Below are 17,657 nucleotides of genomic sequence, written 5' to 3'. Positions count from 1 at the left end.
TTTACCGTCAATGTAGTTGAGGTATTTTATTGAATAACTTTTTATAAAAAATTTAGGGAGTAACTGGTAAAAAAGGCAAATCCGCTGTTTTTGTAGGTTTTTGTTTTTACTGGATACCTATCTTTATTTTTACAGTCTTTACGATTACAGCAGTACTATATGTATATTTTTTAGCTGTTTACTATTTTTAAACTACAGTATAACAGATTATTTATAAAAAAAACATTTAGATACTTTTTTTTTTATACTAAACTTTATTTTACTTTTTTTGATCACATACATAATGCTTTGGTAGTCTTAGTATTCTTAGTATTCTAAAGCGTTATTGCCTGTCAGTGTTACTTTGACAGGCAATCTATTTGGCCATGCCTAATAGAATTCTATTCTGAAAACTCTGGTTACGCCCCTCGTCACAGCTGCAGCAGAAGCACAGAACTTCCGGGAGCAGACTGAAGGGGAATGAAATCCAGCAATCAATGGCGTTTTAAAAATCAAAGTATCTTAGTAAGTTTTTCAATTTTACATTTTCCAAACAATAAACAGCTTTTTCTTTAAAGTAGTAGTCCCTATTTTTAAACCAATCCTCTGTCTCTCTTAGTTCTTTAATCTTCCCTCCTTTTGACCTGATAAATAGTATTGCAATAATAAATTTACAATGTTGGTCCAGAAATTGTCAGTCTGGTTACTAACGATAAAATAAATCCCAACATGCAAATTATTTAATGACTTGATGGAGTTTAGACCTTATGTCTATATGCAGGTGATTTTTGTTATAATATGTAAATGAAAAAACATTCAAACATATAGATATGCATAAAAAATATATTTATACTAACATATACTATTTTCTTTATCAAAAATATGTTATACTTTTATTTATTTTTTAAATATATAGGATTTTTAGGGCCTTAAAGACAGTATACTTTCTAAAATGTGGTATGAAAGGGGTCGAGGTTATGTTCTTTGTTCTGCTAACGATCTAAGATTAACATCCTCCATAATCCAAACATCCCAGCTCCCGTCTTTAAGACTTTTCTCTTGCTGCAGCAGTTCTCTGGATCGGTCTACCAAGGACAATCAGATTAATTCCCAATATCCACAGTTTTACACGTGCTCTAAAAATGTATATTTTTAGGCCAGCCTATCACATTCCATAAATTGACCCTTGCTGTTTTTACATCATTTTTCCTAAATACGTGACCATTCATTCAGCAATATCCCTTGAACTTCTTGCACCCTTTGGACAATATTTTATATGACATTACTGTTTTATTGCTGAATGTAGTGTTGATGGTACTACTGTTTATGCTCAATCATAAGTGTAACATGTCCAGTCATTAAAAAGCAGGTATTTGAGAGTTTAATGATTTCAGGTTTGTTGCTCCAGTATTTTACTTTGCCTACTTCTAGCTAAGAACCGAAGGAAAGATATGTTGGAAAATCTATATTGTATATCCATAAGGCTCAATTTCTCCAACATTTATAATAGCAGAGCCATTAACAGCAGAGACTCAAATATACTTACGAATAGTGTTTTTTATACTAAAACTACCATATTATTAAATTATACAAATATTTCCAATATCTTGGTGTCCTCATACTTTTGGCCATATATATATATATATATATATATATATAGATAGATAGATAGATAGATAGATAGATAGATATATATGTATATATATATATGTGTATATATATATATATATATATATATATATATATATATATATATATATATGTTAATGCGACTGATCACTGTTAAGAATAAGTTACATTAGTCTGCAATGTAAAAATAGAAAGGAAGTTCATTTTCATTGTTTTGCATCCTGGAGTAAGTGATAAATAGCATTCTTCTCAGTATCTGGAGCAGTTAAAAGTCATAAACTCATTAGTAGGGATAAGCAGATCTTAGGGATCTGAAACTGACAAAATCTGACATTCTAAATATGTGGGGTGGGGGGGGGACTGGTTGTTAGAATTTATCCAGATTCACCTGTATTGCAGGTGGCTATTGTATGTATGTGCAGTTGTGCGCATGTACAGTTAGGTCCAGAATTATTTGGACAGTGACACAATCTTCATGATTTGGGCTCTGCACGCCACCACATTGGATTTGAAATGAAACAACTGAGATGCAATTGAAGTGTAGACTTTCAGGTTTAATTCAAGGGGTTGAACACAAATATCCTGTGATTCATTTAGGAATTGCAACCATTTTTCTACACAGCCTCTTCATTTCAGGGGCTCAAAAGTAATTGGACAAATTAACATTACCATAAATAAAATGTGTTTTTTTAATACTTTGTATAGAATCCTTTGCAGGCAATGACTGCCTGAAGTCTGGAACCCATGGACATCACCAAACACTGGGTTTCCACCTTTGTGATGCTTTGCCAGGCCTTTACTGCAGCTGTCTTCAGTTGTTGCTTGTTTGTGGGTCTTTATGCCTTAAGGTTTTTCGTAAGCTAGTGAAATGAATGCTCGATCGGGTTGAGATCTGGCGATTGACTTGGCCATTGCAGAATATTCCACTTCTTTGCCTTAAAAACTCCTGGGTTGCTTTCGCAGTATGTTTTGGGTCATTGATCATCTGTACCGTGAAGCGGCGTCCAATCAACCTTGCTGCATTTGGTTGAATCTGAGCAGAAAGTATATCCCTGAACACTTCAGAATTCATCCGGCTGCTTCTGTCTTCAGTCACATCACCAATAATCACTAATGACCCAGTGCCTTTGGCAGCCATGCATGCCCATGCCATCACACTGCATCCACCATGTTTTACAGAGGATGTGGTGTGCTTTGGATCATGCCTTCTCCATACTTTCTTCCTCCCATCATTCTGGTACAGGTTGATCTTAGTTTCATCTGTCCAAAGAATGCTGTTCCAAAACTGGGCTGGCTTCTTTAGATGTTGTTTGGCAAAGTCTAGTCTAGCCTTTCTATTTTTGAGGCTGATTAATGGTTTACACTTTGTGGTGAACCCTCTATATTGGCTCTCATGAAGTCTTCTCTTTATGGTCGACTTAGATACTGATACACCTACTTCCAGGAGAGTGTTCTTCACTTGGGTAGCTGTTGTTAAGGGGTTTTTCTTCACCACGGAAAGGATTCTGCGATCATCCACCACTGTTGTCTTCCATGGACATCCAGGTCTTTTAGAGTTCACGAGATCACCGGTGCGCTCTTTTTTTTCAAGAATGTACCAAACTGTGGATTTTGCCACTCTTAACATTTGTGCTATCTCGCTGATGGATTTCTTCATTTTTTTCAGCCTAACGATGGTCTGTTTCACTTGCACTGAGAGCTCCTTTGACCTCATGTTGTCGGTTCACAGCAACAGCTTAAAAATTCAAATGCAACACCTGGAATCAAATCCAGACCTTTTACCTGCTTAATTGATGGATTAACAAGGGAATAGCCCATGCAGCCCAATAAATAGCTTTCGAGATAATTGTCCAATTACTTTTGGTCCCTTGAAATAGAGGCAGCTAAATATTAAAGAGCTGTAATTCCTAAACTCTTGCTCAAATTAGGATGTGAATACCCTCAAATCAAAGCTTAGAGTCTGCACTTTAAGCCCATATTGATTATATAACTGTATATTCAATTTGTTTGGGTAAACAGCTAAAATGGCAAAACTTGTGTCAGTGTCCAAATAATTCTGGACCTAACTGTATGTAGAAACATTTAATGACACCACTTGGTCACTGTATGGCTGTATGACTTACACACTAAATGGTGGTGTTCAGTCATTTTTGGTTGTAATATTCCACAGTGTATGGTGCTATTATTCACTCATTTTATGATGGTACTATTCAGTCACTGTATGGGAATAGTTTTCGGTCACTTTATGATGGTACTAGGGCATGTTTAGATGTGGCGGACAATTTACACTACAGATTTTGATGCAAGTTTTGCAGTAAACCTATAACAGATCTGCGGCAAAATCTGCATATGAAAAATGCTGATTTTGTTGTGGATTTAGCAGCAGATTTCCCACAGGTTTAAGGGTTTTTTCAGTCCCTAAAAATGAATGGCCATCAATAGCTGACCCATTCAGTTCTATTGGCCGCGTACGTCTTTCCGTACCGCTACGGATGGGGATATGCGTCGTATTAATGTTCCGAAAATTCTGGATCATGTCCGTTCATGCTCCCATACTTTGTATGACAGCAGGGCCCAAAAATGCGGGCGGCCGTTGGCGGCCGGCCGTGCCCACAATCACAGGCTGTGACTACGGGCACGGCCGTGTGCATGAGGCCTTATTCAGTAACTTTATAGGGTATAATTCAGTGAAAGTATAATGATATTATTCAGTTACAGTATGGTAGTTTTATTCAATCACTTTATGGCAGTTTTATTCAGTTACACTATAGTGTTGTTGTATGGTGATATATTATTCATTAACGGTGTGGTGGTAATATTTAGGCACTTTATGATAGTTTTATTTAGTCACTGTATGGTGAATATATTCAGTCACTCAATGGTGATATTATTTGTAATGTTAGGATTATAAATGTTGGAGTTTCCTACATCTAAATTATGTAAAATAAAATGAAATAGTAATAGAAATACACCTGAAACAATGTTTGTTTTGTGGGGGGGTTTTATAGGGAAAAATCAGAAATCAAAATCCGAAACCAAAAAATCAGAACCTGAACAATATCCAAAATACTATAATGAAGTAGGAAAAAAAAATATCTCTACTGATTGTCTCATAACTTATGAAAAGCTATTTGACAAGATCTATGAAAACTACTCTTCAAAATACAATATTATGTATACTTTTCTAAATAAACTTTGCTCTTAATAAATATATTTCCATGTTTTAAGTTATTGACATCTGGTATGTTACAACACCCAGTAGAACATACAAAATGTAATGAGGCCAACTGGAGTAGTAGAACCACTGAGTCACTAATGGATTTAGCTTGAAGCGACAGCAGAAAGCAGAGTTTAAGGGATTGTGCATTCTTCACCCTTAACCTCCGCAAGGAGTTATGGACTTTCCTACAGGGAATCACCAGGTTGCTACTTATTGAGTAGTCTCCATTAGCATCGGCTAACGCGTAGATGGACAATAGTTACCAGGACGTGGTACCAAGCCAGCAGGAACGAATTGTAGTCAGGCAGTGCACGGGTTAAGGAAGACAGCCAGGGGTCAAGATGGACAGCAGACAGTAAGAGGTGGTGAAATATAAAAGCCGGGTAGATAACAGATAAACAGAAACAAACGCCCTTGCAATCTTTGGTTATCTAATGGACCTTATGGCTCAGTGCACTGTTGGAAGGACCTTTACAAAGGGCACTGGCATTGGCTGGGGTCAGGGGTGTCTGGAGCACATTGTCCATTTAAGAATCCGGGATCTGGCACATTCATGTGACCAACGAACAGAGCAACAGGATACCAGACCAGAGCGGAGGCTAGGAGGAGAATGCCGAACACTGCTGTGTCAGTGCCTGAAGATTTAGATACAAGAAAAATTGTATTAATATAAAGAGAAACAAATACTGTGCAATTGTAAATACAGACAAACACGTACAACATTCGAACAAGTTACAATGACATCATGCACCAATATTACTGTGCCCTTAATCTCCCACCTTTTCAGTCATGCCTAGTTAAGTCCCTGATATATGTTCTTTTTGGCCTGAGACTATACATGAAGAATTTTTTAAGTAGCATTTGCAGGCAATGTCACCAATGTCAACAGTTCATGGCAAGCTAAGAGGAATCACTGAAGTCTGTGACATAATCTGGTGATAATAACACAGCAGGTTGTCTAAGGTGGCAGCCCTGCTGGGGCACATCTGTCCTCAAGGTTCACACTAATAAAGTCTCACGTTCAGAAATATGCAAATTGTGTCACCTCTTCGAAGGATGTCAACCTCATTAAAAGGTGTACATTGTTTGGTGTGTGATATCTGTTTTCCTACTCCCAAATTCAGAGTCACAAGATCACTAATGGGCATTATCCTTTAACTCTTTACGCTTGGTTAGCTCAGGGCATCTATGAATTATATAATGGGTCGGGAGGATAGCAGGTTATGTGTCTTGAATTCTTACTAATGGTAGCACTAATTAATTGAGATTCAATATTAACTCCCAGGTATTCATAAAGAAGAGATTGCGCTTTTAATGGTAAAATAGACATTTGTTTATATATCCGTGCTAGTAAGTGAATCAGTTTTGTAAGAATATCTAATACCTGGAGTTCACATTGCTCCTAATACAATGTCCTTGAGCTAAATTGAGAAGTGAGGTCACTGTGGTTGAATGAAAATTTACTTGAACTGGGAAGTGTTAAACTTAGAGAAGAAAAGCAGCTGCACAGAAAAATGGAAAAGAATTACAGCGTAAACTATGTTCATATCAGCTACTTACAAATCAACATAATACAAGCAATTTTTTCACAAAAGTCAAATTAATATGCAGATATCTGTTTTTTTCAGTGACTGGTTGAGTATCTCACTATTTTCAGCCTTGTAGGCACATTTCTGTTTTGACATGCAGCGTCCACCTCTTTTTTTCTTGATGTGTTTTTCATATGAAGAGTGTGAAAAAAGATAGTGTTTATATTAATATTAAAGGCTATGTAAAACATTTGCACACTTTTAAAAAAATATGAAACATGTTATTTAAAACGTTTTAATTGTTTTTTTCTAAAATGTTTTTACTTTTTAAGATACAGCTTTTATGTATCCTATCCTGTATATAGAAACTGTATCTTGCTCTCAAAGCCAAATCTGTCTGGTCAGCGGGATTTAAATGTAATGGATTACAGGTGGATCCTGCATGGACCCGCTGTCTACGAAGCCGTCAGTCCCGCTGACCTGACGCATTCCGGTTTGGGAGCAAGATACAACTTCTATGTATATATAAAAAATGTGCAAAGGTTTACATAGCCTTTAAAGTGTCCTTCATCTTTCCATCTCATGCACCAGGCAGATACTTTTCATTGATTTGCAAGACCCTAAAGTGATGTCCTGCACTCCATTCTACTCAATAGTACTATCACTTTTATTTAAAATTCAAAACTATTTATTTCACTGCAGTATAGTAGTAATGTATTAGTTATGTTTGCTACATATATTATAGGAGTTCAGCTACTTAGATTTAACTGACAACTCTAGTCAAACTTGAAAATTTAAGATTGCCTGGATTTAAGATTGATAATTTTTTTTTCGTAAGAATATTATGGCACCGGCATCCAAAACCACTATTTATTGAGACAACATTTTTGCTTAGTTACAGAACACATGATGATATCTAGCCATCCTAAACAATTCAAATGGCTAATAAAATTGTTGCACTGCGCCATTTCACCTCGATTAGTAATCTGGCCTCATGAAACAGATTTTTTTTTTTATCTAGAGTGAAACTGAGTTCAAATGTGTGCATGACTAGAGATGATCCCTCTTCATCCATGCCTAAGTGGGCCATACTCTTCTTCTATATCAGTCTGTGATTCTGTCAGCTCCTGTCACATATTGTATTTGCTTATTTTTATAGTTTGTTCATATGTTATGCGGTTAAACCCTCTGTACTTCATACAAATGCACAGTCAGACCGGCCAAGCCTTCATGTTTAATTCTATAGGGAGAGTGGGATAAGCCGCTGCCAGACACCTTGGCAGTGTATGATCTCTAATGGGAACAAAGGATTGGCATGTTTAAATCCAACATGCTTGATCCCTTTTTCCCCTTGACATATGTTGTTGGGAGACAGTCAGAGAGCCCCCATGCACATTGGATCATTGGCCGATTCTGCAGAAATTGGTGGGTTCGTCAGACTTTAATCTGAAGTGTATACCCGTTAAAATGGATACCACCATCTCGCTCTATTTAAGTTTATTTGCATTAATCATGGATCCAGCCAACTGACCTTAATAGACATTAACTACTTAAATCTATATATCTATACTAAGTACAAGGTGGCATTAGGATAAAAATAAGTAGTTTAACTGTAAAATAAGTTTATGTATCAGCTGTCATTTTTTATTATACCTAAAACTATTCAAACATCCTAATTTCACATATGTTTTTAATATTATTAAGACAGGGATTTGTGGTGTCATCTTTGAAGCGCTTTCAATCCCTAGTCTGACTGGACGTTATACCATCCACCAAGGAAAATAATTATAAAGTAACATTACAGCCGCTTGCTAATTGGCTGCTATGGAGAAAAGGACATTCTGAATCATATATATGAAAACACAATGGTGGCTTACTCCCTCCTCTTACTAAGTTACTAAGTTACTATGGTCAATATACTTTTCATTAATAGTACTTTTACTTGAATTTTGTGGGACAGGTTATTTGATTATAAATATAAATTCGGATTTTATTCATGACAGATAAATATGCATTTAAAAAAATAAAACAATATATATGTATATATACAAAAATATACACAATCTAAACAATTTATAGAAATAATTAAACACTAATTATTATGCAAATCTTTATTACACGATCCAAAGGTGACACAAAAAAGATGAACAATAAGCCTCTAGGGTATTAACCTTTATCTATAAACAATCAACCTGTCGCAAAGCGATGAACAATGACATACTGACACATCAATAGCAAGGACAATTTTTTCAGAAGCCAGTTAACCCTCAAGTATAGCCGAGGACTGGATCATAGAAACACGTAAGTGGAAGAAACATCAAGGCATGCTCTTATAATAACAACAATGATAATAATAAAACATTAATTATAAAAGTTCTTTATATATATATATATATATATATATATATATGTATATATATATATATAAATATATATATATATATATATATATATATATATATATATATATATATATATATATGTATATATATATGTATATACATATATATATATATATATATATATATATATACACTACCGTTCAAAAGTTTAGGGTCACGTAGAAATTTCCTTATTTTTTAAAGAAAAGCACCGTTTTTTTCAATCAAGATAACATTAAATTAATCAGAAATACACTCTATACATTGTTAATGTGCTAAATGACTATTCTAGCTGCAAACGTCTGGTTTTTAATGCAATATCTACATAGGTGTATAGAGGCCCATTTCCAGCAACCATCACTCCAGTGTTCTAATGGTACATTGTGTTTGCTAACTGTGTTAGAAGGCTAATGGATGATTAGAAAACACTTGAAAACACTTGTGCAATTATGTTAGCACCGCTGTAAACAGTTTTGCTGCTTAGAGGAGCTATAAAACTGACCTTCCTTTGAGCTAGTTGAGAATCTGGAGCATTACATTTGTGGGTTCGATTAAACTTTCAAAATGGCTAGAAAAAGAGAGCTTTCATGTGAAACTTGACAGTCTATTCTTGTTCTTAGAAATGAAGGCTATTCCATGCGAGAAATTGCCAAGAAACTGAAGATTTCCTACAACGCTGTGTACTACTCCCTTCAGAGGACAGCACACCCAGGCTCTAACCAGAGTAGAAAGAGAAGTGGGAGGCCCCGCTGCACAACTGAGCAACAAGACAAGTTCATTAGAGTCTCTAGTTTGAGAAATAGACGCCTCACAGATCCTCAACTGGCAGCTTCATTAAATAGTACCCGCAAAACGCCAGTGTCAATGTCTACAGTGAAGAGGGACTCCGGGATGCTGGCCTTCAGGGCAGAGTGGCAAAGAAAAAGCCATATATGAGACTGGCTAATAAAAGGAAAAAGATTAATATGGGCAAAAGCACACAGACATTGGACAGAGGAAGATTGGAAAAAAGTGTTATGGACAGACGAATTGAAGTTTGAGGTGTTTGGATCACACAGAAGAACATTTGTGAGACGCAGAACAACTGAAAAGATGCTGGAAGAGTGCCTGACGCCATCTGTCAAGCATGGTGGAGGTAATGTGATGGTCTGGGGTTGCTTTGGTGCTGGTCAGTGGCATAGCTATAGGGGTCGCAGCGGTCGCAGTTGCGACCGGGCCCCTAAGCCTGGGGGGCCCACGGGACCCTGTTGCCATACAGCATGTTTTTTAACTAAATCTTCTGTGCCGTGAAGCCGGCACTTCCTGGTTACGGTCACATGGTACACTTAGTGTACCATGTGACCTTGTTGTCATGTGACACGGCTTCCAGACAGAGCAGAAGAGTCGGTGCGGAGGACTCCAGGTAAGCTGCAGTGTGATGTAATGTATTGTGTTGTAATGAGCGTCGGCACTGAAGACAGAACATGGTGGGCGCGCTACAAAACACCCCCATGTTCTGTCCTCAATGCCTGAACCGCCGCTCATTAGTGCAGCGCCGGTCGCATCTCCTCATGCTGACCGCGCGCGCACTAATATCAGGAGCGGGGCAATGGCTGTATTACACAGCCGCAGCCCTGCTCTATAACGGCGGAGATCAGAGAAACCGCTCATCTCCGCCGCTATTCTCCTGAATGCTGCGATCAAAGCTGACTGCAGCATTCAGGGGAAAATGAGAAGGGGGGATGCCCCTGGATCGCATCACAAGGAATTCCTGTGACGCGATTAAGGGACATACCATATATGGGCAGACAGCCCAGGGTCTATTGAAGAACCCCAGGGCTGTACTACCATATTTCCTGTTGTTAGGGCATACTAAGGTATATCCTAACAACTGCCTGTGTACTATACATACACAGGCTAATGTACTGGTATATAGCTATAGGCCAGTACATTGAAGTTTAAAAATAAAGTAAAAACAAAGTAATGTTAAATAAAAAAAATACACATACACCTTTTTTATAATAAACATTAAAATAAGTCTCAATACATAAAACATGCACATAATCGGTATTGGCGCGGCCGTAATAACCTGCACAACTATTTTTTTGCATCATTTATGATGTGTACTCTGTAAAAAAATAAAACAAAAATTGCTTTCTATCACTTAGGCCCCATTCACACGACCGTGCCCGCAATCACGGCCTGCAATTGCGGGCACGGCCGGCCGCCGACTGCCACCCGCATTTTCGGGCCGTGCTCCCATACAAAATATGGGAGAACGGCCCGCAAAATGCAAAAGGACGGACATGTTCCATAATTTTCTGTACATTTCTACGGCTCGGACACTCATCCGTAGTGCTATGGAAATGTGTCCGCGCTCAATGAAAGTGAATGGAGGTTATTTACGGTCGTGTGCATGGGGCCTAATTGTGGGGCACGAGGTGCGATGATGAATTTAACCTCCATGTGCCTCACATTAATAGTAATTAACCCCATCATGTACCTTACATATTAACTCATTATGACTGAGAAACATGATGGGGCTAATTACTATTAATGTGAGGCACATTCAAAATTCATCATCACACCTCGTGCCTCACATCAGAAAATGAAAGAACTTTTATTACTGTTGGCAAAGTAAACGAATTATCGGTATCGAAGTACAAATTTTGGTATCGTGACATCCCTACACTGTGTGTCGCGTCCCCCTTGGGGTTCGTGAGTCACTCGCCGAGGTCCCGGTTCCAATCAATGCTGGAGCAAGGAGCTGACATCTCCTTGATCCAGCATTCCCTGTGCCATGAGCGGCTCGACGCAGGCAGGCGGGATGTAGCGATATCATCGAGCCTGCCTGCGCTGAGTCACCCATAGTACACACCGGAGGAGGCGAAGGAACGGGGATAGGTAAGTAATTATGCACATATAGGGGCATTATACTGTATGGGGGGGCTGATATTGTGGGGGGGGCATTATACTGTATGGGGGGCTGATATGGGGAGCATTATACGGTATGGGGCTATTATGGGGGGCAGTATACGTTATGGGGCATTACACTGTGTGGGGGCAGCTATGGGAACATTAACTGTGTGGGGGCATTATACTATGGGGGCTGTTGGGCAAGGCGTCTGGCCATAGGAGCGCGCAGGGGTCTGATGATGATGGTGGTGCTGGGGAGGGGTAGGGGGCCCAAGCTGAATTCTTGCACCCGGGCCCATGAGCCTTTAGCTACGCGCTGGTGCTGGTAAAGTGGGAGATTTGTACAAGGTAAAAGGGATTTTGAGTAAGGAAGGCTATCACTCCATTTTGCAACGCCATGCCATACCCTGTGGACAGCGCTTGATTGGAGCCAATTTCATCCCACAACAGGACAATGACCCAAAGCACACCTCCAAATTATGCAAGAACTATTTAGGGAAGAAGCAGGCAGCTAGTATTCTATCTGTAATGGAGTGGCCAGCGCAGTCACCAGATCTCAACCCCATAGAGCTGTTGTGGGAGCAGCTTGACCGTATGGTACGCAAGAAGTGCCCATCAAGCCAATCCAACTTGTGGGAGGGCCTTCTGGAAGCATAGGGTGAAATTTCTCCCGATTACCTCAGCAAATTAACTGCTAGAATGCCAAAGGTCTGCAATGCTGTAATTGCTGCAAATGGAGCATTCTTTGACAAAAGCAAAGTTTGAAGGAGAAAATTATTATTTGAAATAAAAATCATTATTTCTAACCTTGTCAATGTCTTGACTCTATTTTCTAGTCATTTTGCAACTCATTTGATAAATCTAAGTGTGAGTTTTCATGGAAACCCCAAACTTTTGAACGGTAGTGTGTGTATATATATATATATATATATATATATATATATATATATATATATATATATATATAGTCCCCTAATATGCCATTATTATTTACTTCATTAAAACTATAATTATGTTAATGATGCACATTTCTTTTTAAGTTCTATTAATTTTTCTCAAACATCAATCAATGTTTAGTATTTGCTCTTAATATTACAATGCTACAAATGCTCAGTGTGTCATGTTGTAGTATAGATTAAGGAATAGCATTTTGTGCTTCGCCACTATTAAGAACATGTAGCATACATTAATTTTATACATAACATAATATCAAATTAAGCGCACAGTGGGAATTAATGAGTAGAGCATACTAAATGTTTCATAGGTACAACATTCTTTAATCATGCAAAACAGCTTAATTGAAGCAATCTGACTAGCTAGCTGCGTTACTGGAGCTTAACATATAAAATTATTTGTTGGCAATGTATACTAGTAGCCATAACAAATGAGCAAATTAATATAATTCTACATTTATTTTTTAAGTGAGCATGTAAGAGTCTTTGGTTTTAAGAAGGCCATGTGTTACGCAGTGCTTGAGTGAAAGGCCGTTTTAGTTCCTCGAAGCCCTTGCCACCCCAAACTACCTACCTACCATGGACAAAATATGGAGTATGAATTGAAAGTCAAGTTTTCTGACAATTTTACGTCATTCTGGATGTGTCAGCATTACACTGAATTAATTCCAGAATTTAATTCCACCTGCAGATAGCATTGTATAATTGTCTCACTATCTGACATTTTATCATCAATCAACTGGTGACCATGAGGTGTTGAAAAAAATCCAAAAAACAATAAACAAAAAACACAACATTACCTAGCTGTTTCTCTACGGCACTTGCATCATATTTATTTGCTCCAACCAAGGCCGATTTTATTGGGTGACAAAATGGGCAACTGCCCAGGAGACCCATTTCCTAGGGAACCGTCAAGAAGGGCACTCATAGAACAAACTAAAATGACCAAGTATTATTTAACAGTATATAGTTGCTTTTTTATAATTGAATTGAAGTATTTTGTGAGAACAATATGGCAGCATTATGTGGGCTCTTAGGGGAAGTAATATTTGGATAATTTGGATTATTTTGGCACAAAATGGTGGCATTATGTGGGCTGTCAGGGAATCATATGGCAGTATTAAGTGTGCTGTAATTATGATAAAATCTGTTTAAAAAGGGCAAGGGGGGCCATCAGTAAAAATCCCTATTCATTCACTGTCTGCTAATAGGTCAATTGCATATTTCTTTTTATCCTGGAATTCGAGGTTGATTCAGGTAATTTCTTGTAGTCATTCTGAACACTACAATTTCATAAATTTTAATATTGTGAGATATCTGACCATTACAGATAAATGCATTACAGATAAGCCCAGTTGCGAAATACCTGACCGTTATGGATAAATTCTGGTGTCATGTATTAAGGCATAAATGATTTTGGATAGACATGTGTATTCCTTTTTACATGTATCACTGTGAGAGCTGAGGTAGGCAAGCTGTGGCCAAGTAGCTATAGTTTAACTACAAAATTATAGGATGAATTCTCTGATTTGAATGTCGGTGTAAGGTGTTCTGAAATATACAGGCTGCATCTGAAATGTAAATATATATTTAGCATTTTTGTGCTGTATGCTATTTTGTGTTCAGGTTAGATTTGCTCAGAAAACACCTACTAAAAAGAAAAAGATTAACAACCTAGTTAGATAAGGGGTTTGGCTTTATGCCAAGCTAAAAGTTGTAAAACTGGATTGATTTTTTCTACAGCTTGCTAACGGCTCCCTAGAGTCAAGATGCAAACCTCAAAAAAAATAATTGATAGTCTGAAAAATATATAAAATATATAGCTCTGAAATACATGCACTTGTATCAAAAGCACTGTCTAAAATATGCAGACTTTTTATTTCTAAGTTTAACTTGTGATATGTGAGACTGTTAAAAAGTTAGACCACGTCAAAATATGATTTATCAAGTGTATGAAAAGCTCTCAACTTAAAAAAAAGGTAAATATAGAAACAATTTGACTACTCTTTAAAGAGATACTTCAGACTTTAAGAATGACCTGATTGGTCAATGTCGAGAAATAATGTTTACAGATAGAAGGATTTCCACTTATGCAAAGTGATGATTCAATATGTTTTAATTATAAAAAAAAAAGTACGATTATTGTATGATCAGTATATGCACATATTTTTATACAATTGCTGTGCATGACCCACGTAGAAAATGATATGTTTATTAACATTTAGATGATATCATGCAAAAACAAAAGATCATCTGCAGAAGAAAGAACATATGTTTGTCTGCTAAATAGTTTTTTGGTAGATATGTTGCAAACATTTGTTTCATTGCCATGATGTTGTGGGTCTATGGTCAACTTAAAAAAAATAATAATAGCCTATGCTGCACTATAGAGGTAAAAAAAAAATGCTGGCTGCTCTAATGCCTATACATAAAATGAAGCTGCACATTGGTGCTACACGCTACAGTAACACCTGCCTGCAGCAGGACATTCACAACATTACAAATAGGAGGGAATTCCTTCATCAAAGACCCAAGCACATCCCTTCTAAAAGCCCGATTACACCGGCCGATATACAGCCGGTGCAGCGAGCGCCGATCAACAAGACATCATTGATCAGTGCCCTTTTGCTCCTGTCACAAGGAGCTATGGATGGGGATGAGTGGCCGTTACTCCGATCGCTCGTCCCTATATGTTATTATCATGTCGGCAGTGCATCTCCCTGTTTACACAGGGAGATTTGCTGCCGACAGCGATAATTTTTTACTTTTTTAAAACGATATGATCAGCAGATGAACGAGTGTTTGCTCATTCATCTGCTGATCGCTATCCTGTTTACACAGGGCAATTATCGGCAATGAGCATTCTATGATAATCACCCAGTGTAAAACCCCTTTAATGGCAGAGATTGTAGAAATATCTGATCTCTGTCTTTAATCTCTTAGTTCATTGCAATCAATACTGATTAAGATGTACACAAGTTTAACTAACAGGGTCGTCCGTTGATCATGTCATGGGAATGCCATGATTTGATGGCAAGTACTGGGCAAAACGGTCTGGCTCACGTGAAGGATCCTAGGGTAAAAATGAAACTATTCTTCTGGCCCTTAAAGAGGACCTGTTAGCTCTACTGACATGTCTGTATTAGTGAATACTTGTATTTCCTATAAAAGCACAATTCTGGAGCATCATTTTTTAGAACCCTACATTGTGCCATTCCTCTGTTATTCCTACTAGGACTTTATGAATAAATTGACAACTGGGTGTTACCATTCCCTTTGTCAAGGGGCATGTCCCTACAAGTTTGAAATTGTGGGCACTGATTGGACAGTGTCAGACTGGGTAGTCTGGTAACCACCAGTTGTCAATTTATTCATAATTTTGCAGGAGGGATAACAGGGGAAAAGAAAAGATGCTCCACAATCTATATGAGAGTTCAAGTGTTTACTAAAACAGACATGTCAGAAGAGCTGACATTTCCTCTTTATAGAACATCTGTCACCTGACAGAGCTCTTAATATTAGGGCATTAGAGTGGGTGCATCAAAAAATCCCTTGAGTTATATCAAAATAAGGGGATTTTTTACTGTTTTTTTGCAGTTCACATCCATTTGTATATGACATGGGGAATGTTTCAATAGAAGGTCATTTTTAGATGGCCAAAAATAAAGAGCTCTGACAGGTACCAGATGGTTTTTAAGGCCTATATTAGCTGTATCCTTGAGAGATTAAATAGTTTATGGTACATGTTAAACATTCATACACATAGTTGATCAACTTTACAAATAATTTGCTTTTCCCTTTTTTGAGCCATTCATTTTACCTCTGTTTACAAACAGAAGTGCATAGATAATAGACCTGCAGGGCTGTTCTGAAATCACTTTTCTTGTCACTGCCCTGTAGACACCGCTAGCAGAATACAAATACCATTTAGGCCAGTCTGTATTCTGTCAGTGCACTTAGAAACAATGTCCCAATCTTCTATCACATAATAATCACTTACACGTGGAAGTATTTTGGTCAGTATTTTGCATTAGTATTAAGAAGCCAAAACTAAAAGTAAAAACTACACAGATAAAAAGTATAATAGAAATATTTGCACTTCTTGAGTGTTTCTGACCCACTCCTGGTTTTAGCTTCCAAATACTGATGCAGAATACTGAACAAAATACTGTGGTATGAAATTGTCCTAACAGTCTAAAACAAACAAGCAAACTCTTCTTGCAAAGGCCAGTTTTTTGTGAATACGAGCAATGCAAGGTCAAGCCCTAGGCAATCTCAAACATTACAAATAGCCATACAGATTCTCCAGCTTTGTCTTCTACAGCTCAGTCATATAGTTAGAAGTGAATGCTGGGTTGCTAGTCAAACCCTATGGGTAAATTTCCTGATTAAAAACTAAGATTGCTGTTAACCATCTTGCTGGACTGGGCTGCTGTTCAAAAATTTATTTATAAAATAAATGTTATAATCATTGTGACTTTGAAGGATTGTACTACCTGTGGGCTAGAGATAAGTGAAACCTTTTCACAAAAATTTTAGTTTTTACAACTGCATCTTTCAAGGTCAGGAAATTATTTGCTTCTGTCATGCCGAGGAAAAGAGGCATTTCATGAAAATGTCATCTAAAACTATTTTTGGATACATTTTTTTAAAAATGTTTGAAACTGCCACATTTTCTAAAGCCATTCAAAGAACAACAAATAAAACAAATAAAGCTTACAGATATATCTTATAGCCTTAAAAAAAACAATATATAATATGCAAAAATATTGAAGGAAAAAAATATTCACTAATGGTCCCCATTCTGACTATATTATATATCAATATTTAAATTGAGGTAAAAAGAGCAAAATGTTAATTTTAAACAGCTGATATTATTCACATTAATACAGTTTAAATTTTAAGATTTTAATCACTAACAAAAGAGAAAATGTGCTTTGGTTTTCTGAAATATGGATTTTAATTTAAAGTCAAAAGAAATGAGGATATTTAGTAATACAGACAGTGAAAGAATGTTGAGTACATGGTATCTTGATTAGGTAGATCAGTCCTAAGTAATTGATTTTGAAAG

The sequence above is a fragment of the Rhinoderma darwinii genome, chromosome 2, assembly GCF_050947455.1.
Source record: "Rhinoderma darwinii isolate aRhiDar2 chromosome 2, aRhiDar2.hap1, whole genome shotgun sequence".
In the NCBI taxonomy this organism is placed as follows: domain Eukaryota; kingdom Metazoa; phylum Chordata; class Amphibia; order Anura; family Rhinodermatidae; genus Rhinoderma; species Rhinoderma darwinii.
Note: the sequence above shows the minus strand (reverse complement) of the source record.